The sequence below is a fragment of the Eutrema salsugineum genome, unplaced genomic scaffold (assembly GCF_000478725.1).
Source record: "Eutrema salsugineum unplaced genomic scaffold, Eutsalg1_0 scaffold_6, whole genome shotgun sequence".
NCBI lineage: Eukaryota > Viridiplantae > Streptophyta > Magnoliopsida > Brassicales > Brassicaceae > Eutrema > Eutrema salsugineum.
This window is the reverse complement of record NW_006256547.1, coordinates 11,975,693-12,001,664: the sequence shown is the minus strand read 5'-3', so window position 1 is coordinate 12,001,664 and position 25,972 is coordinate 11,975,693. Positions and strand designations below refer to the sequence as shown.

General features: G+C 44.5%; 2 non-coding genes across 2 annotated transcripts; one reads left to right on the top strand and one right to left on the bottom strand.

Moving 5' to 3' along the window:
• The first annotated feature begins 4,763 nt into the window (after positions 1–4,763).
• On the top strand, positions 4,764–4,869 carry LOC112083591. Its single transcript, XR_002897727.1, has one exon. It is a non-coding gene; the product is annotated as a small nucleolar RNA R71 (small nucleolar RNA).
• Positions 4,870–15,039: 10,170 nt separating this feature from the next.
• Positions 15,040–15,146, bottom strand: LOC112083574. The gene has a single exon (XR_002897710.1). It is a non-coding gene; the product is annotated as a small nucleolar RNA R71 (small nucleolar RNA).
• Positions 15,147–25,972: the final 10,826 nt, after the last annotated feature.

The window sequence follows — 25,972 nt, the reverse complement described above, 5'->3', positions numbered from 1 at the left end:
AAAAACAAGATCTATATGCATATATACAAAGGGTTTGGAGATGGTACCTAATCACTGAGGTCAGACCCCACATAGTATGAAGGGTTGGAGGTGGAACATGATGGAGATGGCTCCCTTGGTGGGCTGCTTTCTGGTGACTCAGGGAGAAAGGCTGTTGCTGGATCAATCCAAGTTTCTTTACGCGGTGGCAGCTCTGGTGCACTAGCTGTGGAACTCTCTCCTATCTCTTCTATTTGAACCGGTGCTGGAACTTTGGCTAGGTCTTTTGCTGGTGAAACAGGTGGTGTGAGCTTCTTGACCTTCTTCTTGAGTTGCCTTACACAGTTAACAAGCTTGTGGTTGGTCTTGTCCTGCAACTTACACCACTGCTGCAGCCCACTTGTTCTCTCATACTGCTTGCGACCATGATAATCAGGTATTCCCCAAACAGTTGGATCAATATGGTACCTGTTTGCACCATATCGTCTTGGGGGTCTTTGGGGCTGATCACCACCAGACTCAACATCAAGGGGCTCTTCTTGTGGTCTACTTGGACCAGTTTTGACATAGGTTTTGCTTCTCTCAACTGGTGGATCAACTTCAGAATTGTAGAACTGATCTTTTAAGAGAATGAAAGAGACATTGCATGTCTCTTTTAGTGATGTGATGGCCTGGTTTGGAGGAAGGACTCTAACATTTTCATCAACTAGTTGTTTGAAGCTGTAGCACAGGCTGCCACCAACATTACCCTCTAATAAACCAGTCTTGAGAAGATAAGCCTCATTTAAGCAACCAGGCTTTGCACCATATTCAGGGAATACAAACCCTTTAGCTTTCAAGATCTTGGTGATTAACCATCCACATTGCAAACTCTGTGGCTTCCCTCTTCCTCTATCACACCATGGATTGCTCTTATAAGCCAGCAACTGAGTTCCCAAGAAAGCACCAAGACATGGCACTCTATAAGGACCATAGTACTCCTCCTTGTTCTGTGTGTGCTTGATGAAAGGCTTGAGACCATGACCCAATAGTTCTATCTCACAAGCATGAACGACTCCAGTGTTGTAGGTGGTGAAGAACATGCTTGCCAAACATTGAAAAGCATATCTGATGGCTGGATTTCTAATCGAGCTTGTCTTGCTCTTCTAACCACAATAAGGGCCAAAAGCTATGGTGTCCCAAAGAGACCTGATCTTCTTCTTGTGGTATCTGAACTTCTCCTCAAAGCCATTTTCTGGGAACCCAAAGATGTCATTCAGGTCCTTGAAACCAACTTCATATTGTACACCATTCACTACAGATTCAATGTAGCCACAACCATTGCCTTGAAGCCTCTTGGGGTGTCTTGAAGGGTTTTGTAAGCTTCAAAGGTTGAAAGAAACTGCTGGGTGATCTTGTCATGAGTAATCTCCTTCATGTCAAAGAAAGCTTCCAACCCCATGTTTTTGAAGATCTGCTTCACATCATCATAGATCTGCAGCATTTTAATCACCACCTCATCAGGGAAACAAGCCTGAATCACTGTAGCCCTATCAAACTTCCTTTTGAGCTGCTCAACAGTGATGTTATCTCTTTGCAGATGTCTCTCCTCAGCCGGCTTGGCTGGTTCCTTTGCTTTAATGGCCGGCTCAGATACCAATTCCCTCTCAGCTCTACTTTCTTCCCCTTCATTGTCAGAGATCACATCTACAGCTTTGCCTTTTCCCTTTGGATCAGGCACAACAACAAGAGCCATTTCATCATTCTTGGCAGCTAGTTCACCATTTTTCTTCTTGCCACTGCTCTTGGTGTTCTTTTTTGCATCACCAGCCTTAGCTGAAACCACACTCTTCCCTTGCTTTGTTTCTTCTCAGCTTCCTTTTTCTGGGCAAGAGCAGCTGTTCTTTCTGTCATCTGGTAGAAAATACCTTAAACAGAGAGTAAATTTCAAGACAAGAGCATCAAAGCCACCAAATTCTCAAAACATTCATGAGAAAGGTTCAAGAACCAAAATTTCTTTCAAAGATCAATGGGAAATGTTTCTTTAAGTCAAGAGTGATAAAGAAATGTTCAGAAACAATTCCTAAACTCAGTGTGAAGCACTCAACTCAAGAAAGAAAACATTTTCCACCAAAAGCGATTTTGAGGTTCATATTCTCAAGAATTTTAAAAATCAAGACCAAATGAATTCCTGTGCAAGATCAAGTTTTTCAAGCTCTATCCAACCCAAAAGAATTTCTAAAATTATTCATAATGAACAAAACAAACTAGAACCATTTTTCCCAGAGTTTACAACTCAAGCATCGCCATTAAAGAGCAAGGAGAAACAGTGATGATTTTGGATTAAATACCTTGGGAATCAGTGAGTTCGAGTGAAATGTGATTGGATAGCAAGAAAATAGACTTTAATACGATCTCAATGCAACTAGAATCACTCAATTTGGTGCAGAGATGAAAGAGATACGATGCTTTAAAGTGAAGTGAAGGGAGAAGAAAGCAAACACGGGTTTGGCTGTAAAGGTGCTGTCTCTGCTTGAAGAAAGGGGATGGTCCGATGGGTTTAAGCATCTTGACTGGTCAACATCTTGACCCTTGACCTCCAGAAAATATTTGTGACCCCACTTTTCAAAATGGCCATATTTGTTCATGCCTTGACATGGGTACCTCGGCATAGCTCATGCCGAGGGTTTTATGCTGAGGGTACCATGATTCTGGGTTTGTGCTCTTTCCTTGCAGTCTACCTCGTCCAAGATGAAGAACACCCTGAAGAATAATTCCTTTGCACTCTTGAACTGACCATTGGTTTGTGCTTGACCAACTGACTTCCTGAACATCTGAACACTTTGATCCCAGCTTCAAGAACCCTGATTCTGAGCCCACTTCTTTGTGTTGATCCAAAGCTATCCTGTAGGCTTCACTCACTTCAGCCAAGTAACCACGATCACCATGTCCTTTAGTCAAGGCTATTTGAAGGTGATCTTCAGTGTTCAGATCCTCTAAGATCTCATCAGCTAGCTCATACATAGTTTCCACATAGAAGACTTGTCCTTCTATGGTGGGTTTCTTCATCATCTCTTTCACATCAAACTTGAGTTTCTATGATCCAAGCTAAAGTTCAATCATGCCAGCCCTTACATAAATGATGGCACCAGCAGTGGCAAAGAATGGTCTGCCTAAGATGAGAGGATCAATGGGTTCCTCATCCATTTCCAAGACCGCAAAGTCTGTTGGAACCTCAAAGCCGCCAATCTTGACTGGTAGATCTTCAAGCATTCCAACTGGTAGTCTAAGAGACCTATCAGCTAAAGACTAGCGAGATTCTTGCTGGCTTGAACACTCTGTACCCCAACTTTTTTGCTATTGAAAATGGCATCAAGCTCACTGATGCTCCTAAGTCACATAAAGAACCAGCAAACATCAAAGAACCAATGGCACAAGGAAGTGTGAAGCTCCCTGGATCTGATAGCTTTCTAGGGATTTCCCTCCTTTGTATGATTGCACTGCACTCATGACTCAACACAACCATCCCTGTTAGCTCCTTTGTCTTGTTGAGGATGGCATCTTTTAAAAATTTCCAAGCTTTGGTATCATGAGAAAAGCTTCTATGAGAGGCATGGTGAATGGGGTTTCATTAAGCAGCTTTTCAAAAACTGCTCTAGCCTTGTCTGAGAGTTGCTTCTTTAACCTTCCAGGGAATGGAAGTTTAGGTTGGTATGGTGGTGGTGGAACGTAGGGTTTCTCAGGCACCACCTCTTGTTCCACCTCTTTGCCTTTGTCACTCTTGACAATCTCCTCTTCTTGCTCACTTTTTCGAGCTGCCTCCCCACCAACTTGCTCATTGTCCTCAATGAGCACTAGCTTAGGTTCTCTATCTGGTAGTTCTTTGCCACTTCTTAGAGTGATGGCATGAGCATATTCCTTTGGGTTTGGCTAAGGTTTTCCAGGTAGATACCCTTGCTGTCTTGATGTTGAGGCTTGGTTCTGCTTAAACTCCCTTATCTCTCGTTGCATTGCAGCATACTTTGAACCCAAGTCTGAAAAACCACTCTCAACCCGCTGCTGACCCTGAAGAAGCTGTTGTAGCACTCCATACAACTCAGACCCCATCTGTTGTTGATTCTGAACCGGTTGCTGCTGACCCAACTGATGCTGACCCAACTGCTGCTGACTGAATCCTGGTGGATATTTCTGTTGTTGAGGCTGGCTAGTGAAGTTGCTCCCCTGAATCGGTTGCTGTGACTGTCCATAGCTTTGTTGCTGCTGAACAAACTGCTGTTTAGGTTTAAAGTTCCCCTGATAGTTGTTTTTGGGAACAAAACTCTGCTGACCCTGAGGAAGAGTATAAGCTTGATCTTGAGGGTTAGCCACATTTGGGTTTCTATATGAGAGGTTTTGGTTTGAGTTGAAGTTGTTGAACCTCTGATACCTATTCTGATTCCCAATGTAGTTTATCTCCTCTTGAGTGAGGCCATCTTCATTGATATTTTCAAAGCTTGGGGGTTGATCATCAAATTCTCCAACAAAGTGTAGTTGCTTCTGAGTTGCCACCAACACTTTGTCAAGCTTGCTCTGAAGCTCTCTAATGTCTTTCTCCATCCTCTGCTCTTTGCTGGAGCCCTCACTTCTATTTGCCCTGTCAAAGTCTTCCCCATAAATATCATTACTCATGGATAGATTCTACACAAGTTCCAATGCAGCATTGATCTCCTTGCCCAAAAAATTCCCATTGGAGGTTGTGTATAACTGGTTTCTGATCTTTGGGAGTGCTCCTCTATACAATGTACTCAAGAGTGAAGCCTCTGAAAACGCATGATGTGGACACTGGTTTGTGTAACTCCTAAACCTCTCCCAAGCTTCCCCAAAGCTTTCATTATTATGCTGGGTAAAGCTGGATATCTGGTTTCTCAGCTTTGCAGTCCTTGAGGTAGAGAAGAACTTAGAGAAGAATGCAAGCTTGCACTGCTCCCAAGTTTGGATGGATCCTCTAGGCAGATTCTTTTCCCACTGATGTGCCTTGTCTCCCAAACAATCTAAGCTTGAAACTGTCCTCAGAGACTCCATTGATCTTTGTTAGATCACATACCCTGTCAAATTGATCCAAATGCTGCAAGGGATCCTCCATTGGTAGACCATGGAACTTAGAGTTCTGAACCATGTTGAGAAAAGAACCCTTCACCTCAAAGTTATTATTCTGAACTGGTGGAGCCTGAATCCCTGCTCGGTATTAGTGTGCATTGACTCCATCGTTTTCACCAACAAAGACTTGTGGAGGTTCTTGTCGCCTTGGAGCTTCTGGCTTGTGCTGAGAAATGTTGTGAGACTGCTGCTCATTCCTGTTAGCTTGCTGCTGGTTCTGCTGAGCTTGGCGTTCATTTCTTTGTGCCATGTTCTGATTCACATACGCTTGCTGCTAATTCCTCTCAGCTCAGCTTGAGCCACATTTACTTGAGCCTGATGCTCAGCGTGTTCCGCTTGATGCTCCATATCCAACTGCTGAAGATGATCTTCTCCTTCTTGGTGAACAGCTCTGTCCCTTTCACTTTTGCCTCTTCTATCCAGCAGGTTTATGTTGTCAATAAAGGGTTCAGCTGCTTCACAACTCCTGCTTCTAGTCCTTGTTCTATGTAACATAAACCTGAAACTTCAGCACTTTAAGAGTTTACTCAGTAAAACAAAAGGTAAAACAGGCTTGATCTCAAGAAAAGTATCAAAGACAAATGTTAAGACCACACTTTGGCAATGGCGACAATTGATAACTTAGAGTTTTCAGGCCCTTAAGGAGGTTATCAGTCCCCTTTATCAGTTGTAGGATAAGGGATTATCAATCCAACAATGTTGTTTAGACACTTATCTATGAGATAGTTTCTTAATTCAAGCAATACAAGTGGTTTGGTTAGTAACAAGTGCTTAAACTGAAAACTGAACAAGACAATGACAAGTGATTAAAGTAAACAAAAGCAAGCAATAACAATAAACAAGTGATGATGATATGAATATGATGAGGGAAAGGTCTTAGACAAGATAGATGGTTAGGGTGCTTTAATGCTAAACTAGAGAGTTAAATGAACAAACAATCAAGCAAAACCATTTAACATACACTCTTAAGTAATATAATCCTCTCATGAGGGCATTAAACTCCTATGCTAATCCTCTTTCATACCAAATTTCCATTTGAGAAGCATTAATTAACAAGCATTAAGAATCATTCTAATAAGTTATTTAAGCATTAAACAATCACTCTCATGATGAAAAACACTTAAACCTCTAACAAGCTTTGTTCAGGTGTGTGTGTCGAAACTTGCACAATCAATATTTGTTAAGGAAAAAGAGGGATCTAAAGCTTCTAAGTGAAAATCTCAAGAACAAAGATCGAAAAGTAGTTTTATTGCTTAGGGTTTCTGTGATTGCGTAAAAGTTACATAATTAGAGAATTACATCGACTATTTATACTAAATCTACAAACCGCCTAGCCGAGATTTTCTCCCAAGATTCTCGGAATTTTTCCTTTTCTCTTGTGCGGCTGACGACTTCGATCCTTCTTAGGGTAAAGTCCTCTTGGGCTCGTTTACTGGATCTTCGCGGTTACTCGGCTCGGCCCATCAATGCTTCCTACCCTTTGGCTTGGCCCAATACACTTTGTTTATGGGATTGCTCTTCGACTGAAGTATGCGGGAAGATCTTCCGAACTTGACCCGGCTCGGTTCAGTTCTATACTCTCCCTGGTTTGGCTCGGTCGGATCGAAAGCCTCTGATTTGGCTCGGTTTAACCGAACCATCTTTTGGTTCAGCTCGGTCTGAGATCAAATCCGAATCAGCTCGGTTTAATTGCTTATTTGGTTCGATTCCTCTCACCAAAATCATGGTCTTGAACTTTTCGAAACCCGATTCCGACACTTAGTCTTTTTTCGAGCAGTTAAACTCGTGGGGGTGAAAACCGACCCCAACAGTTTTCCCCCAGCTCGTCAGTTTCGTATACGAAGATGTCGAGATTAAATTAACGAAGCCGAGGTTAACTGCCGGATCATACGATAAATCTCCTTGTCGAGGCTTTTGGCTCAGCTCGATTTTTTGTTTTGTTGTTTTTTTTTTTTGGTTTTGCCGGGCCAAAAGAGCGCTTGACGAGCCGAGATAAAATTCTGCTCCAGTCTTTACCGAGCCAAAGCGAAGGGAGCTTAAATGGATTGAGTGGCCGAAGCGAAATGACGGACACTGTAGCAAACGCCGCCGAGCGAAGCGAAAAATGTTTGCGAATGTCGCCGAGCTAACTAATTTTGCCGAGGCGAGGAAGAACTTCGGCTAAAGTTGCCGAGCTGATTGATTTTGCCGAGGCGAGAACGATCTTCGGCTAGAGTTGCCGAGCTGGCTTGTTTCGTCGAGGCGTTAGCGTGGCTCGGTGAACTATTGTTGTTGAATGATGTCGCGATTTTTTTTTTTTTTTTTTTTACTGAATATGCAAGTTGGCAAATTTTGTCGAAAGAAAGATCTTCATAGCGAGTTCCGAGCCACTTTTAAATGTGATTATACCGAGCTTGGGCTTTGCTTTCGAAAGAAAGACCATTTTTGTATATTTTTTTTAAGAAGCTCGGGCTTGGGCTTTATTTTCCAAGCCCAGTATTTGTCGCGGGACCCACACCCAGATTTCTATATATAGGCGAGCTCCCCCCCCCCTTCATTCTCACAATCTCTTCACTTCTTCAAAACCTCATAAGGTACTCTTTCTTCGGTCTCTCTTTTCTCTTTCTCGATTTTTTTTAGCTCTCTTTCTCTTTTTTTTTTTTAGCCGCCGCCCCACCTAGGGTTTTACTCGGGGTGCGGTGAGTTTTTAATGTTTCCGATCGGTTTGTCGATCTCCCGATCCACCATTAAATTTCCCGATCCTCCCATGACAATTTCCTGTTTTCTCTTCCATCAATCTTCCATAACCCGAGATGTCGGAACAGAGCGAGCCGAGATCTCCTGCCGATTTTGCGAGTTCCGTTTCACGCCGAGATTCCGAGTCCGCTTTTGGGTTCGGATTTCTCGAGATGCCAAATTGATGAACTTGTCTGATAGCGTAAAACCTGAGCCCTAGGATTTCGATTTCGATCCTATCGCGGCTAGACGGGAACTTGAAACCGTGATGGCAAAGTTTGGGGTAGGCCCCTCGAAGCCTCAAAGCTCCGAAAGGTTAAAAAGAAGAAACCGGATCCGCCTGGTTCATCTCTTTTGACCGAGGAATCGCTACATAAGCTAAGGCAGCGTTGCAGGATTTCCGAGGCGGTCGAATTCGTTGCGCCCGAACCCTTTGATCGTGCCGATGAACCCCCGCCGAACCATTTCACAGCCTACGAGTGCTTTTTCGAGTTATGTTACCAGTGGTTCCCTCTACCCGAGCCAATTTTGCGATATCTTTGGCTGCATGAGATCTTGCTGGGGCAGATCATGCCACGGGGTCTTCGGCATATGATCAGTATTTTGGTTCGAGGCTACGAATGCGGTATCGACATCGGAGTTAACCATTTTCGTAATTTTTTGGAGATTCGACGATCTTCGAAACCGGGAAGATATTACATTTCGAACAAGAGATCTTGGAGTATAATCGGGGGATTTCCAAACAAAGATAATTCTTGGGACGATTATTTTTTCTAAGTTCATGTGGATGAGGCTTCTGTCGGGAACGACTTTCTTAATTTAACCAAGACGGATTGGGGACCACTTGGTAATTTGCTCGTAGTTCTTGGCTCGCTTTGTTTTTACTTCCGATACTAACGTTTTCTTTTGCCTTTTTATGTTTGCAGTTCGCGATCTGCTCCCGCCAGTTCCCAAAGACATCGCTCAAACCAAGGAAATTCTCGCTGCCCGTAAAGTTAATTGGACGAAGCATTTCTCGTTTGGGAGAGTCGAGAAAGCGAGAGCCTTACTTGCCGGAGCCCCTGTTAGTTCGGATTCTTCTACTTTGTCGGACGACACGATCGGGAGAATGGCGCGTTTATCTATTCTTGACAAAAAGGAAAGAGCCGACAAGGAGCAGGCAAGCCGAGCCCAAGAGAAGGAGACGTCGACCGTCCAGGCCGAGCCGACCCCTTCGGCGCTTAACGAGGTGAATGCCGAGAGTGCGGGCGAAGTTCCTAAAGCCGTCGAGACGAACCCGACTGATGCCGATGTTTCGGGGAAGACTCCCGAGACCCCTTCATCGGGAAAGGGTGCCACTGGATCGTCCGAGGTCCACGCGTCTGGTAGTGAGGGTCGCGTCGTCGTCTTGGGTTTAGCGAGCCGATCATGCCCTCCGCTTCTGTCTTGACGAAGCACAAAGGTGGCTCGAATCGGAAGCGTTCTGCCTCGGAAGGTTACAAGGAAAAAGAAATTGCCGCTCGCGGAAAAAGCGCACCATACTGATAGACGGAGAAGTCGCTCCTTCCGTCGTCGATGATGCTTCCGCTTCGGCAACTCTCCTGTCGAAGATCAACAACAAAGGGGTTCGGTTACCGCCCGCGGATTCGCTTATGAAAGCAAAGTCTTACGCGAGTATGTCGCAGCGAGGCACCAAGGTAATTTTTCGAAACTTTAGCTCGTTTTGTTTAAGTATTGGCTCGCGTTTCACACTTGCGTTTTTTTTTTTTTTTTTTTGCAGTTTTGGCTTCGATAAACAAGATGATCGTGGGATACAAAGCGGATGCTCGCAAGGATCAACGACGAATTGATGAGGCGAGGAAGGACGCTGTCATGCTTCAGATAAAATGGATGAGGCCGAGCGGAAATTTTCCTCTGCCATGGCTCAGGCTAAAGCTCGGATCAAAGCTCTCGAGGCGGAGAAGAAGATGTTGAAGGACGAGTGTGTTAAGGCCACCGATATGGCTGTTTGTCTCGAGGAATCAAAAGCTAAGAAGGATGCCGATATTGCGTCTTTGCAGAGGCAATTGACCGAGAAAGATGCTCTTCACGAGGCGAACATCAAGAGAGCAGTAAAATCTGTGAGGAGAGACCTGACCGAGAAGATGCGAGGCCGTCTCAGCAGCGCGGAGAAGAACCTTAAAGATTTGGCCGATGCGAAGGAAAATGAGTTGGATCTTGCGCAGATTGACTGCAACCTACAGCTCATCGAGCTCCTCAAGAAGGACGATGCTCCAACTCTTGACGCCGAAGCGGAGAAGCTGAAACAGTGGCGAGTCGACTTGGTGGGAGCCGACGAGGGATTCGAGAGGATCGCTACTTCCCTTAGATGCGAGCTAACCTTGAGTCCTGTTTCCGAGGATTCGGTTGGAGCTAACCTCGGGAATGAATCGGTGGAGGCTGTTGCACAGTTGGTTGGTGTGTCCGAGCCGACGGGCTCCAACATCGGGACGCTGCGAGTCGCCAAGCTTGTCGAAGAGAGGAGGAGTTCTGGGAGGTCTCCGAGAGAGTGATTTCCGCGGTTGGTGTAACACATTGTTTTCCTTCTGTTTTGTTGTTTTTTTTTTTGTTTTTTGCTTTAGACTTTGTTGCCTGGATGGCTTTATCCGCTTATGCTACTTCTGAACTATGTTCTGTTGGTTTTGTTTCTTTTGCCGAGCCGAGGTGCTCAGAATCACTTATGCCTTGACGGCAGATGATATCGGTTTTAGGACTTATTGAATTGCTTGATCCTTGCGTTTATTTATGATTTTTCGATCGTATAGTTTCTACTCTCAGAACTCGTAGTATATAAAGAGCGTTGTGAAAACGGCTCGGTGTTGCTTCCGAGATGTTGATAACCGATGTGTATCGGGTTTAAGTGTTTAAGATTTGCGATGTGTATCGGCTTACTCATCCGTAAACTATTGAGGGATCGATCAGAAAATTTATATAGCGCGCTGTTATCCTATGAAGGATGTCATTGAAGTGGTTAAAATTCGTTTAGAGAATTTGTTTTTAGCTTATCTTTTGTGGCCAGCAACGAGATAGGAAATGCGGATATGAGATGTTGAATGTTATAAAGAAAATGCTCAAGAAAATTAACTTAAGTTGCGAAAGAAATCAGATGAGTAGCAAATCTATTTTTTGTTTTAAAAAAAAAAAATTAGACAGAAATCCGAAGAAAATCGTAAAATTATTCTTGTAATTATAAAAGGGAAGTATGACGTATACATACCCACTCCCCTCCCCCCCCCCCACCGTTTTAGGAGGGGGGACAGCTGAACCCATCCGAAGATAGGCTGCCTACGTACCCTTTTCAGGGATCAAGCCGTCTCGTAGTTCAGAGTTGTCGGTTGATGCTGCCTAATGATAATATTTCTTCAGATGCATCGCATTCGAGGATCTCGGGATCGGGGCTCCTTCCACGTTTTCTAGCTCATAAACTCCGGGTCGGACTACCTTGGTAATTTTATAAGGTCCTTCCCAATTTTCCCCCAGCTTTCCTGCGTTCCTTTCTGCGGTGTTCTGAAAAACTTTCCGTGGTACCAAGTCATCTTCTTTGAACCGTCGACTTCGGACATTCTTGTTATAATACCTCGCCGTTGCGTGTCGATAATTTTGAAGTCTTATCAATGCTTGATCGCGATGTTCGTTCACTAAGTCCAGCTCGTCTAACATTATTAGATGATTTAAGCCTTCTTGTCCGGGGAGAAGTCTTCGGCGAATTTCTGGGAAATCTACTTCGGGTGGAATAACGCACTCTGCTCTGTAAACTAGAGCAAAGGGGGTTTCTCCTGTAGCTCGTCTCGGAGTTTTTCTGTGAGACCATAACACTCCCTATAACTCATCCGCCCAACGTCCTTTTTTAGCATCGAGCCGTTTCTTCAGTCCGTTTGATATGTCTATATTTTACATCATTTAGATTGCATTTTAGAGTCCTCATCATGTGTTTTCCCATGTAAATTGAGTCTTTAGGCATCAAAATAGGATTTAGGGCTTGCATTAGGTCCCAAAGAGTTTTGCATGTTTTGAAGTCTTTATCAGGTGCTTTGGGAGCCATTTGGAGCTTAAGAAGAGGAGCAGAAAAGAAAACGGTGAAGAAAAGGGTCAAAAATGGTGAGAACCGCTTGGAGGAATTTCTCAGCCAAAACTCGTACCGGCTGGACAGAAACCTCGGTCAAAAAGCTTACTGAACGCTCATTATCGGCCAAAACCCTTACCGATCGACCAAAATCGACCAAAGACGAGTATCGGGTGCAAATTACCTCCGGTTAAGTTTTTGGCCGAGGCGAGAGGAATTTTACGGCTAAAAAGCTTACCGCGGTACATAGCCCTCGGTCATTTTCCTTACCGCGGGAAGCTTTTCTCGGTTAAAACCTGTCCTTGCCCGCGCATTTCAAAGATCAGCAATCCGGGGAACCTACCGGTCCGAATCAGTTGGCGGGGTCTGTATCGAAGATGGAGATAATCAAACAAAGATCCCAGAACAGTTGGAATCATCCAATTCGGACCAGTGAAGAGAAAGATATGGCTTCCGGAGGATGCACCAGTATTGCGCGTACTCGAGAACCGAATAGCGAAATTCAAAGATCATGAGGGACGGAGCCCTTCCAGTCCGAACCAGCCTGCCCGGTCTTCATCAAAGTTTGCGATCTGTGAATGAACTTTCCGGAACGTTTAGAATCACTCAATTCGGAGCAATGGTTTGAAAGATAAGGTCTCCGGAGTTCACATCGGTCCAAAAGCTTATTTTCCGGTGATTCCAATGCGGTGCAAAGATGTGAAATCCAGGAAGCCTTCCACTTCCCAAGCTCCGACGGTTTCTTCACCAAAGTTCGAGCTTATTGAGTCATCTTGACTATGGAACTGGTCCAAGAGAAATTGGAGTCGTGAGTTGAAAGTTACTGCTTCCGGAAGGCAATATGGTCGATACGAGCCTAAATGAGTTGCGATACGCGCTAAGTATTTTCTCAGGCCTCGGTATCATTACCTCGACATTGCTCAAGTCAAGGCTCATATCTCGGAAGTATTTTGGACTAGACCTCGTGCCGATGCCTCGGCATGTTGGGATCAAGGCATGCACACGTAAGAGATGAAGCTGGAAATGACTAAGTGTTGAACGTGCACTTCGGTGTAATGGCCTCGGCGTGCATGCCGGACTCTGTTCTCCCGAACCCCTCGACTACCAAGCCCCGCGACATTTTATGGCGAGGTTCCTTGTCACAAACCCAGAATCAAGAACAAGACGGCTCAAGAACACACACGTGAAGATGGATCAAAGACTAGGGTTCATGCATGTTCTTGACGTGTTCTTCACGAGATCTTCATTTGGATCCTGACTCACGTGCACTCCTCGACATAAAGACCTCGGCTTCACTCTCCGACACACCGTGGCACTCACCCATCAACCCAAGAAGGCGGCTCAGTACCCGGTTTGTTCCGGGCTGAACCGCGACACTTTCCCTTTGCTATAAATACATTTTAGGACCAAAAAACCTAATCATCTTATCTCTTATCATCTTTTAGCTTTAAGAACTTGCCTCTTTTGTGAAACTGGATTAATCTAATTTGATATCTCGTTTTTGCATCAGAATCTTGTTCTTTTTTTATCTCTTTTATCATCCAGTGTAAAACTCCTTATCATGACTAGCTACACGTCTTGCAAGGGACTTAGTGAGCTCGTTATGATCAGTGAGTAGTCGTTTAAGCGGCTTTAGATAGGTAGATTAGGGTGCTTTCAAGATAGATTAGTGGGATAGGTGTCTAGTCTTGCATGTTTCATTCCTTAACCAACAAGATCTCTAGGCTGGATCCAAGCACATCACTTGAGGTTCAGATCTGAGACATATCTCGCATCAAAAGTGTTTGTAGAAATGTCTGAACCACTCAGTTAAGGGTTTAAGAGTCTTTCATCGCGAGAGTGATAGTTTGTTCTCTTAAATAACATTTTTGAACTGAATCTTATTGCTGACTGATTCGTGCTTCTCAAAAGGGATTTTGGTATGAAAGAGGATCAGTTTAGATGTTTAATACTTTCATGAGAAGATTAACATGCCTTGGTTCAAAGTTAAATGAAATTGCTTGATAAAATGATTCATTAACCCATTAGTTTAGCTTGGAAGCACCCGAGTCAAATATCCTGTCTAAAGCTTCTGCCTTTATCACATATTATCATCATCCGAATCTTTTGCTTGTCATTTGCATCTTTACTTACTTTAAATCTCATCTCTTGCTTCATTTTTATGCTCATTCACTTGTAATTAGTTTAGCTAAAACCTTTATCATTCTCTCTTGACTTAAGATCACAAGTAATATAGATTAGTGTCTCCACTACAAGTTTGGTTTGATAACCCCTTGTACTACGAGGACAGGGGTATTGATAACCTCTTTAAAGAGTGAAAACTCTTAGTTATCAATTGGCGCCGTTGCTAACTTGTGGGAGCATTAGTCTCTTATTTGTTCTTAAGATCAAGACTTTACTTTCTTTTGTTTTACTGACTCTTTTGCAAGTTCTTGTTTTGATTTCAGGTGCATGAAAACCAGGTCTCGCAGCACAGAACCGCCTTTACCATACGACAATAACATCAACAGGATTGAGAGGCGAGCTCGCGAGAGAGAACGGCATTTTGAAAGAATTGGAATGGCAGAACAGCAAAGGATCGAGCAACAGGCTCCAGAAGCCGAGCACCAGGCTCAGGCTAATCAGGCACAGGCAGGAAGAAATGAACAACAAGCCTACGTTAACCAACAACAGGCTCAAAGAAACGAGAGGCTTGCTCAGCAAAACCAACAACAAGCGAATAGAAACGAGCAACAGGCCCACCATGTTCATCCGCCACCGCCACAAGCTCAGAGACAACCTCCTCCGGTATTTGTTGGAGAAAACGACCGAGCTAATGCGCACCAATATAGAGCCGGGATTCAGCACCACCGGTTCAAAATAACAACTTTGAAGTTAAAGCTTCCCTGCTCAATATGGTGCAGAACTCGAAGTTTCACGGTCTTGCCGGAGAAGACTCTCTAGAGCATCTAGATCAGTTTGATCGGGTTTGCGACTTAACCAAGATCAATGGCGTTTCAGAAGATAGCTTCAAGATACGCTTTTTCCCATTCTGCCTCGGTGATAAAGCTCACCAGTGGGAAAAGAACCTCCCGAGGGGTTCTATACAAACATGGGAGCAGTGTAAATTGGCGTTCTTATCAAAGTTCTTTTCTACATCACGCACGGCTAAGCTCAGGAATCAGATCTCAAGTTTCACGCAACACAACAACGAGAGCTTTAGTGAGGCCTGGGAACGGTTTAGGAGCTATACTAACCAATGCCCACACCACGACTTCTTAGAGGCATCCCTCTTGAGTACTTTATACCGAGGTGCACTCCCCAAGATCAGAAACCAACTCGATACAGCCTCAAATGGAAATTTTCTTGGGAAAGAGATCAATGCGGCAATGGAACTAGTGGAAAACCTAGCCATGTCTAATGACACGTATGGAGAGGATTTTGATAGAGCAAACCGTTCAGAGGGATCTAGTGACGAACAGCGCATGAAGAAGGATATAAGAGAGCTTCAAAGCAAGCTTGACAAAGTTTTAATGGCGACTCAAAAGCCAATACACTTTGTAGGCGAATTTGATGAGCAAGGGCCAAGTTTTGACAATGTTAATGAAGATGGTCTAACTCAAGAGGAGCTGAACTACATAGAGAATCAGCAGAGGTATCAGCGGTTTAACAACTACAACAGTAACCCAAACCTCTCATACCGAAACCCAAATGTAGCTAACCCTCAAGACCAAGTGTACCCTGCACAACAACAACAACAAAGCTATGCTCAAAAGGCTCCTTTTCAGAATACCTTTCAGCCCAAGCAACAGTTCAATGGGCAACAGCAAGGCTACACTAAGCAAAATCAAGCGGCTCAGGGTAACAACTTCACAAGCCAACCATAGCAACACAAGTTTCCGCCAGGGTTCAATCCGCTGCCGATGGGTTATCAGAAACAGATTCAGGGAACGGGTCAGAATCAGATGGGAACCGATGTCTGTGGGATTTTACAGCAACTGTTACAGGGCCAGCAGAGAGTGGAGAGCCAGCACGCGACAATGCAGCAAGATATCAGAGAGCTTAAGCAAAACCAAGCTTCTACATCATCAAGAGGCCCGGCTTTACCAGGTAAGCCGGAGCCAAACCCCAAGGAGTATGTGAACGCCATCACATTAAGAAGTGGTAAGGAACTACAAGCTCCAGTGCCTAAGACAAAGCTCATTGAGGCCAATGAGCAATTAGAGGGGGAGGCAGCCTTAGATGATGCGCTTAAAGAAGAAGTTTTTGAGAAAGAACCGGTTAAAGACAAAGGGAAAGAGATGGAAAAGACAACTGAGCTTGAAAAGCCCTACGTCCCACCACCACCTTACCAACCCAAGATACCATTCCCAGGGCGTTTCAAAAAGAAAATCCTAGACAAAGCCAAGGCGGTCTTTGAGAAACACTTGGAGAACACGCAACTTACCTTACCCATCATAGATGCTTTGTTAGCTATACCTCAGCTTGGAAAGTTTCTAAAGGACGCAATCCTCAACAAGACAAAGCAGCTCCAGGGTATGGTAATATTGAGCCATGAGTGCAGCGCCATAATACAAAGAAGATCTATACCAAGAAAGCTATCCGATCCGGGCAGCTTTACTTTGCCGTGTGCTTTAGGCCACTTGAAGTTCTCAAACTGTTTATGTGATCTTGGAGCTTCTGTGAGCTTGATGCCTTACACGGTGGCCAAGAGATTGGGATACAAAAGTTACAAGCCGACTAAGATCTCTCTTGTATTAGCTGATTGATCGGTTCGGTTACCGGTGGGTTTGCTTGAGGATTTACCTTTGAGGATCGGTGAGATAGAAATCCCCACGGACTTCATAGTTCTTGAGATGGACGAGGAACCATTAGACCCCATCTTCTTGGGCCGACCGTTCTTAGCAACCACAGGAGCCATAATCGATGTGAGAGGGGGCATGATTGAACTACACATCGGTTCCGAGACTATGAAGTTCAACGTGAAGGAAATGATGAAGAAACCGACCATTGGAGGTCAGGTTTTCTATGTGGAAGTAATGGAGGAGCTAGCTGATGAGCTCCTAGAGGAGTTAAACGCAGAAGACCTGTTACAAGTGGTCTTAACACAGGAACAAAGCGAGCACGGATACTTGAACGATGAAAGCGAGGTGTACAAGCTTCTTTTGGACCAACCTAGGGAACTTGGAGCTGATGCGAGGTTTCTAGAGCTCAAGAAGAGTGGCCTCGACATTTTAGACAGCGAGGGGTCCAAGGGTACAGAGGAGACACCTCGGGATATCATGGCCGTGACAGCTTGTGCCGAGGCCGATGGTGAACCGCGCGAGAACAAATAAAAAGCCGAGGAAGCTGTTCCGGGTCAATGCAGCTTTGATGCCGATTGGAATGAGGCTGATGCACCCCCTGTTGAGCTCAAGCCTCTACCAACAGGGCTCAGGTATGCGTTCTTGGGTCTAAACTCCACTTTTCCTGTGATCATAAACGATAGCTTGCTTGAGCATGAAGAACGTGCATTGCTTAGTGAAATAAGAAAGTTCAGGAGGGCCATAGGGTATTCTTTGGCTGATATTAGAGGGATCTCTCCTGACATATGCACCCACAGGATCCACCTAGAGGACCAAACAATGTCCTCTGTTGAGCACCAACGCCGCCTTACCCGAACCTTAAAGAAGTGGTTAAGAAGGAGATACTAAAGCTCCTTGAGGCAGGGATAATATATCCAATCTCTGACTCTCGGTGGCTATCTCCTGTACACGTTGTGCCCAAGAAAGGAGGGATCACGGTGGTGAAAAACGATAAGGATGAACTCATAGCCCAAAGAACTATAACCGGCCATCGCATGTGCATTGACTATAGGAAATTGAATTCTGCATCAAGAAAAGATCATTTTCCTTTACCATTCATTGATCAAATGCTTGAACGGCTAGCTAATCATCCTTATTTTTTTTTATTGATGGATACTCGGGGTTCTTTCAGATACCCATAAACCCCCGAGATCAAGAGAAAACGACATTCACCTGTCCTTATGGCACTTACGCTTATGATGTATGGCATTCATCATCAATGCCTTTTGGTTTAGGTAATGCACCAGCCACTTTTCAAAGATGTATGATGCACATTTTCTCTGATCTAATTGAAGAGAAAGTTGAGGTGTTTATGGATGATTTCTCCGTATACGGCTCCTCTTTCTCCAAATGTCTTGCTAATCTATCTCAGGTTCTAAAGCGGTGTGAGGAGCATAGGCTTGTCTTGAACTGAGAGAAGTGCCACTTCATGGTCCAAGAAGGCATTGTCTTGGGACACAAGGTATCAGAGAAGGGCATTGAGGTGGACAAGGCTAAGATCGAGGTGATGGTGAACCTACAAGCTCCGAATTCTGTAAAAGGAATAAGAAGCTTCCTTAGCCACGCAGGGTTCTATAGGCGGTTTATTAAAGATTTCTCCAAGATAGCTAGACCCTTAACTAGGCTATTGTGCAAAGAAGTGGAGTTTATCTTTGATGAAGAGGGTGAAGAAGCGTTTAAGAGAATCAAGGAGGCCTTGATCAGTGCACCGATAGTACAAGCTCCCGATTGGTCCCTACCATTCGAAGTGATGACTGATGCATCTGACTATGCCGTGGGAGCTGTTTTGGGGCAAAATAAAGATAAAAAGCTCCATGTTATCTACTACGCAAGCCGCACCTTGGACTCGGCTCAAGAAAAGTATGCCACCACCGAGAAGGAAATGCTTGCCATTGTGTTTGCATTTGACAAATTCAGGAGTTATCTAGTGGGATCAAAGGTCACAGTTAACACAGATCACGCGGCCTTGAGGTATCTGATGGCTAAGAAGGACGCTAAGCCGAGGCTGTTGAGATGGGTCTTATTGCTCCAAGAATTTGACATGGAGATATTCGACAAGAAGGGAATTGAGAATGGGAGCGCAGACCATCTCTCGAGGCTGAGGATTGAAGAACAGGTCCCCGTAGATGATGCTTTACCCGAGGAACATCTCATGTTAGTCTGGTCTTACTTAGAAGTGGAGGAAGCCAACACGATCAAGGAAAGAAGCCTTCCATGGTTCGCGGATCTAGTGAACTACTTGTCTTGCGGTTTAGAGCCACCGGATCTTGATACTTATCAGAGGAAGAAGTTCTTTAGTGATGTGATGAGATATCATTGGGATGAGCCGTATCTTTACGTGCTTAACAAGGACCATCTCTATAGGCGATGCTTGGCCGAAGAAGAGATCCATCCAGTGCTACAAGAGTGCCACGGTTCATCGTATGGTGGTCACTTAGGTGCATTCAAGACGGTTGCCAAAGTTTTACAAAGCGTTTTCTGGTGGCTGACTATGTTCAAGGACGCTCAAGATGTAGTCTCAAGGTGTGAAGCTTGTCAAAGAGGAATGAGATACCCCAAAACCCAATCTTTGAAGTAGAGGTCTTCGACTGTTGGGGCATTGACTTCATGGGTCCCTTTGTAAGCTCATACGGGAACCAGTATATCCTTGTCGCGGTTGACTATGTGAGTAAATGGGTTAAAGCGGTCGCATCTCCGACCAACGATTCAAAAGTGGTGGTAAAACTCTTCAAGAGTATCATTTTCCCACGGTTTGGGAGTTCCAAGAGTAGTTATCAGTGATGTGGGAAGCCATTTCATTAACAAGACTCTCGAAAGTCTTTTGAAGAAGCACGGAGTGAAGCACAAGGTGGCAACCCCTTATCATCCGCAAACCAGCGGCCAAGTGGAGGTTTCTAATCGACAGATAAAGGCGATTTTGGAAAGAACCGTGAGCTCATCTAGGAAAGATTGGAGCAAGAAACTTGATGATGCTTTGTGGGCTTACAGAACCGCGTACAAGACCCCCATTGGAACCTCACCGTTTAACTTGCTTTATGGGAAAAGCTGCCACTTACCAGTTGAGTTGGAATACAAAGCCTTGTGGGCAGTAAAACTTCTGAACTTTGACATTAAGACCGCACAAGAGAAGAGGGTTTTACAGCTCCATGAGCTTGAGGAGATCCGTTTAGACGCTTTTGAAAGCTCTAAAATTTACAAGGAAAGGACCAAGGCGCTCCATGACAAGAAGATACATAAGAGAGAGTTCAAAGAAGGGGACCAAGTTTTGTTGTTTAACTCAAGACTTAAGCTATTCCCTGGGAAGCTGAGGTCTAGGTGGTCCGGTCCGTTCACAATTCTTGAAGTAAGGCCTTATGGAGCCGTCGTGTTAAAAGGAAAAGATGGACAAGGCTTTGTGGTAAACGGTCAGAGGGTAAAACATTACTTGGCATCAGAAACAAGAGAGGGAGCTACCTCAGTTCCTCTTCTTGAACCGGAATCAGCCTGAAAAGGTATGAAAAGTCAAACTTAGCGACGTTAAACAAAGTGCTCTTGGGAGACACCCCAAGCTTATCCTTGTACATATTTCATTTTTTTTTTTTTTTTTTTTATTTGAAGCTTTTTGAAGGGTTTGTTAAGTGTTTCAGGAGTTAGACAGTGAGCCTTGAGGCTGAAAGTGAGAAAAGGCTTGAAAAAGACACGGCCTGATGATTTAAGTCAAAAATTATTCATAGCCTCGGTATCGACCCTCGGTATATTCATGCCGCGGTCACCTTTTACCGAGTAAAATCTTGAGACCCTCAGTTAAACTCCTCGACTCATTTTCATCATGGCCGTGTCTGAGAGTGCTGTAGTGAAATGACTAAGTGTGGGGGAGGCTCACGGTGTAAACACCTCGGTATAATTATACCAAGGGGCGATGTTCACTTAAAACGGTCAAAAACCTCGATCCGAGGCCACGACTAGTTTACACCAAGGCCAGGCCGTTTAAACCCCCAAGCACCAAGTGTTCTTCGTTAAAACAAGTGACCTCGGCATGATGCCCTTGTGGTGGAGCGTGCGGAGGTGCCCGGTTTCAAGAACGATCAAAAACACAAACACTTGGAACACTTAGATCGAAAAAAGGGGCTTTGCGCGGTCTATGGAAAAGACTTGGAGGCCACGGAGATTTACTCGTTAGCATGAGCTCAAACCACTCGTTTTGGTGCCCTTGTGGTAGAACAAGCCGAGGCCGCTCATGTTAAAACAAGAAAAATCACTCTAGACCGTACGGCCCATGTCATTCCCATACCGCGTCAATTTGAAAGCTTTGCGTGGTAATTCGAATTTGAACGCTCGGTCAAGATGGTTTTTGGCGCGGTCAACAGCTGGAGGTGGAGCAGAAGGGGGGACCAGTCCCACAACAGTCCAAATGCCAGCTGGAAAGCGCGCTCCAGCCCATACCAGCCTCCATACTGAGCTAAAACGCAGAGTTTGCCTTCTTCACTCTTTTCTCTGCATTTCGCGAACACAACTCTCTCATTTCTCATTCATTTCACGTGATTCCAAGCGCTTTAGACTCGTTGGGGTGTTGTCTATTCTGCATAAGCATCTCACTGAGCTTGAATCCTAGATTCCCAAAGGTATTTGCATCTTAAAGAACTCATCTTTTTCCTTCATTCTTTGCGAGCTTAAATGTTTGTAAAATGTGAATCGATTCTTTTAGAACATATCGGCCTTTGGGAACAATTTAAAAAATTCCACCAGTATAGACAACACATGAAAAACTGGTCTTTGCACTGAAAATCATTTATTCTTGAGTTTTTAAAATTCTTGAGAAAATACGCTTGGAATCGGCTTAAATGGTGAACTGAGTTGTTGAGCTGAACTGTCTAGATATCTTGCCTCTCATCGGTTATTCTAGCTTGTTGTTAACCTCTTTGATGTTTGAAGAATCTATAAGACCGGTCTTGTTAGAGAAAAAGCTTTGTTCTTGTCATCCTTAGATACATGTGCTTAGCGGTATACTTGATTCTAACGGTTTCCTTGAGAATCCCCTCTGCAGATGACTGGCGAACGAACTGTTCCTGCTCATGTGATGAACAAAAGCGAGGTCCAGGGGAAGGGTACAAAAGGAAAGTCGTGGCTGTGGCACGCAATGGAGGAACAAGCAAGAAACCCTCGGCAAGACCCGATGGTGAGCCAGCCGCTAAACGAGCAAGGAACACCGATCTCACTCCGGCGCCGGCTCTTGAATCAAGGAAGAATGGGAAGCTGGCAGCCGCTGGATCTGATGACAACGAGTTCAGAGCCCTAGTCCCTCATGAAGCCAACTGTGGTAAGAAGACCAAGAAGGAACCGAAGCCCGAACCCGAGGAAGAGCATTTTCCAACTATTGAGGAGTACTTGGACCACTTTAACTCTATAAGAGTGGCTTAAGGTCGGTTCCCTGATGTGGAGATGTTGAGAAAGCTCGAGATACTCGACGATGTTACCCTGATCTTTCAAAACATGGGATTGGCCGAGTTCTTTATGATGAGCGATGTTGCTTACGAGGGGATCACACAACAGTTTCTTGCCACTTTGGAGGTTGTCATCTACCGCAAGAGAGATCCCAAGCGCTTACATGGCAAAGGGTTCGGCCACATTGAGTTTGACATGGAAGGCGTGCACTACAAGGTCAGTTTCAAGGAGCTTGATGAGATATTTGGTTTTGAAAGGAACGGAAGCTCGCTCGACAAGTTTGTGTACCCAAAAGAAGAGTTAGCTGCTCTGTGGGAAACAATCGCTTTTGGACCTTACTTGGGAGGCAAGAGCAAGACGAGCTGCATCAGAAACCCTGCGATCAGATACACCAACCGAGTTCTAGCCTGTACATTCTTCTCGACCTATAACCCTGGTGTTATTCAAACAGCCGAGCTTGAACTGTTAGGACTTGGACTGAAGCCGCTCATCACTCAAATGAAGAACAAGAAGGAGTTCCAAGGACCAATGCATGCACCCTCTTTAGGCGCGTTCTTTGCGATTCAAATGCTTACTTACAGGCACAATGTCTGGTGCGACCGAAAGAAGAAAGGAGCAAGGAGGCTTCAGAACGGTTGGATTGTCACTAAGATTTTGAGAGCTCAAGGGTTCATATTCCCTTTTTAACCATCAAGGCCGAGTCTCATTGATGAGCAATACTTAAGTAAAAGTGGTTTCTTTGGCGGGAAGTCAGGAGACAGATGGGTTTACAACTTCACACTGATGCACAGAGACGGCACACAGGTTCTACTGCCTAACCGAGGCCTCACCATGCTCGATAAGCAGTGCAACGTCTCCTTCTATGTTCTTAAGGACCAGTTGTACAACCCATCTCTTGATCCACCAATGCGCAAGTGCACTAAAGCCGCACCTAGCAAGCCTCAGAACGAGAATGGCCCGGCCGGATGTGAGAATGAGGAACAAAGTCACGCTGAGAGAAGGACTGGAGCAGACCGATATCATTTTGACCCATACGTGTGGGGTGAACCTGAATACCACACCAAGAAGCTGTATTCGCGAGTGAACACCCTCCAAAAGTGGTGTAAGTGGCAAGACAAGACCATTCATGCGTTGGTGGACTGTGTAAGGCACCTGAAAAAGAAAGTCAAGCAACTCGCCAGGCCATCCTCACCGGACAAGACCTGGGCAACCTCAACCGCACCAGTTACACAAGAAGAGGTCGGAGAAAGCTCAAACGCGAGGAGCCCGGAGTTTCCACCAGGCAAAGAGGACTGGATTGATCCTGCCACAGCTTTCTTACCGGAACCCTCGGAGAGCAGCCCACCACGTCAGTCCACACCCTCCTGCTCAACGTCAAATCCCTCGTACTACTTGGGATCAGACCTCTCAGACTGAGGTATCGACTTCAAACCTTTGTAAATATGCATCTTGTATATACCATCTTGCATTTGTTTAGTTTGTCTTTTTACTTCTCTCACACGCTTTTATAACACAAGGGAGTGTGTTATTTAAGTGTGGGGGAGGAGCTTTGTGTTTTCTGATCTTGTTTTCTTTGTTCTTATTTGACTTTTGCATTCTTGAGTCTCATCTAGCTTAGTACATATGATAAAATTAAAAAAAAATTCACAAAAAAAAAAATGCATCATTCTAGTTGCATCTCGCATTCTAAGATCGAGTCTAGTTGCATCATGTAGGATTGCATCAGTGTAAGGAGCAATGATAGATTTTTTTTCCTAGAGAGTAAATCACTTGAGAACTTGAACTAAATATGCTTGTGAAACTCATTCTGTGCTTGTACAGCTTGAAACGATTTGAATCTGAGAAGCAAGTTTGAATTACACTCAACTCTAACTAAGTGATAACCCTGAACTTGAATTGAAAATATCTTTTGATGCATTGCTTGAATAGGCTTGTGGATACCAATATACATACTTGAGCTAGAATCGTTGTTTTTACCACCCTCCTTCCTTAGCTCAAGTAGCTGAATCCGCATCATGGATCAGTTCCCTCACCTTGAACCCATCTTTCTTTCGAGCCAATGTTTGTGTGTGAATTGTAAGGCCACCTTGGACCGAACTTAGCAGAAAGTGTTAGGTTTAGAGCGACAAGGGCATGTCTCATTGAGTGCTATGTTCCAACATCAAGGAACTAAGAGTACTGGCGAGGAATAAGTGTGGGGGAAAAGACTTGTTGGTGAGTGGAAAAAGGTGAGTTGAGTGGAAAAGAGAAAGTGAAAATAGCTAGGGGAATGAAAGAAAAAGAATTGAGTCTTGGATTTGAAAAGATGAGCTCTGATGTTTTTAAAATAAAAATTCAGTCTCTGAAATGAAAAGAAGCCAAAAAGGCTCAAGTGTTCTAAAATAAAAAGAAAAGTGGTTATACGCTGTGAAAGAGAAGAGCTATGCGAATAAATGAACTCCAAGACTTGAGAATGAAAGCAAAAAGTGAGTCCCCTAGTGAAAAGAATACGATTGAGAAGAGTGAGGATCTTGAGAGGGTGAGCAAGTGAGAAAGCTTTGAGTGGAGTGTGGGGTGTGATGAGTCTTGCCCTTGTATGCACAGGTTGCTTTTTACCTTTAGCATTCTGCCAAAGTTTGGTCGTTCATAGAGAGATCCCTTGCTGCATTGCTCCCGCTTGAATATTGATGAGATCATTTTTATCTCATGACCTTACCCTAGCCAAGCCAGCCTATTTGAACATTGCATCATTTGATTCACCGGTTACGAACTTAATGAATGTGAAAGAGTTGAATGAGATGATGACTTGTGGAGATTCCGTGGTTTAGTTGGAAAATATCTGAGTATAGCTTTGCATTGCATATTTGAGCATGAATCCGAGTTCTTATTGTGATCACTTCTCTCTAAAAAGGAAATATGAGCTCCATCTGCACTACAACCTCTCTCTCTCATTTGTTCTTTTCGCTTGAGGACAAGCAAAGGACAAGTGTGGGGGAGTTGATATGTCTATATTTTACATCATTTAGATTGCATTTTAGAGTCCTTATCATGTGTTTTCCCATGTAAATTGAGTCTTTAGGCATCAAAATAGGATTTAGGGCTTGCATTAGGTCCCAAAGAGTTTTGCATGTTTTGAAGTCTTTATCAGGTGCTTTGGGAGCCATTTGGAACTTAAGAAGAGGAGCAGAAAAGAAAACGGTGAAGAAAAGGGTCAAAAATGGTGAGATACGCTTGGAGGAATTTCTCGGCCAAAACTCGTACTGGCTGGACAGAAACCTCGGTCAAAAAGCTTACCGAACGCTCATTATCGGCCAAAACCCTTACCGATCGACCAAAATCGACCAAAGACGAGTATCGGGTGCAAATTACCTCGGGTTAAGTTTTTGGCCGAGGCGAGAGGAATTTTACGGCTAAAAAGCTTACCGCGGTACATAGCCCTCGGTCATTTTCCTTACCGCGGGAAGCTTTTCTCGGTTAAAACCTGTCCTTGCCCGCGCATTTCAAAGATCAGCAATCCGGGGAACCTTCCGGTCCGAATCAGTTGGCGGGGTCTTTATCAAAGATGGAGATAATCAAACAAAGATCCCAGAACAGTTGGAAATACCCCAATTTGGACGAGTGAAGAGAAAGATATGGCTTCCGGAGGATGCACCAGTATTGCGCGTACCCGAGAACCGAATAGCGAAATTCAAAGATCATGAAGGACGGAGCCCTTCCGGTCCGAACCAGCCTGCCCGGTCTTCATCAAAGTTTGAGATCTGTGAATGAAATTTCCCGAACGTTTGGAATCACTCAATTCGGAGCAATGGTTTGAAAGATAAGGTCTCCGGAGTTCACATCGGTCCAAAAGCTTATTTTC